Consider the following 1,021-nt stretch of genomic DNA (forward strand, 5'->3'; position numbering starts at 1 on the left):
ACCCGGGCCCAGGCTGCTGGTCATTGAGGCGGAGCGGTGAAAGGATATGGTAATAAGGTGGACGGGGCACGGCGATCCCAGAGTAACAGGAGGAGCTGGCACCGTGCAGAGCCCACAGCACTCCTGCTCCCGCATGCTAACGAACCTGCCATCTATGTGCCTGGCACGCTGCCCGCACCATTCGCCACAATGAGGGACCACCTCGTCGCACCGGACCAGACCCCCAGCTCTCCCCAAGCACTCTGGATGCCCCTGGCATGGCAGACCCGGGAGGATGTCATCGCCGGCCAAACGTCTGTGCTCAGCATCATTAATAACTCAGGGATCAGAGGAAATCACAGAGCTGGAATTGGCACTGGCATATAGGTGCTGTGTTCATATCGTTAGATTTTTATGTTATCAGTTTTCACTGCAAAAACAAAAGTAGCTGGATAAATCACATTATAAATACACTCAAACAGGCAAATCATAACGCTTTACAGATCCAAAGTCATTTGGAATTGTGTGTTATTGGCATGTGTCTGCGAAGTTTTGCGACACAAGTTAATGAACATGTTGCTGGTTACCATAAGGCCTCCTGGAGATCCAATGAATCACTGATGTTTTCTTTCCAGGTCAGTGTAAAAAAGATGGGCTCTTTTGCCACAAGAAAGGCCATCATTTGGGGATATGGTCAACCAATCAATGCTATATATGTGGTCTCTCCAGGAGGGTGTGTGTGTGTGTGTGTGTGTGCGCACTTAAGCGGTTGTGGTGGGGACTTTCTGGACCATGGCTGGCTGATATTTAATATGTCCTGGTCATTGGCAGAGCTTTATGGTGAATAACTTTATATAGCACAAAGATATATATGTTATTCTTTCTGAACCTTCAATTCATATGTGCCACATTTTATGTACAGGCATGAATCTTATCATTTTTTCCTCTCGCATAGCTATATATATAGGCATGCTGATGGTGAAATGATTAGACCCCAGAAATGAAGAATCAGCAACCTCAGAAACAGTCTATTTACAGTAAA

Source organism: Sprattus sprattus, assembly GCF_963457725.1.
Source record: "Sprattus sprattus genome assembly, chromosome: 4".
Lineage (NCBI taxonomy): Eukaryota > Metazoa > Chordata > Actinopteri > Clupeiformes > Clupeidae > Sprattus > Sprattus sprattus.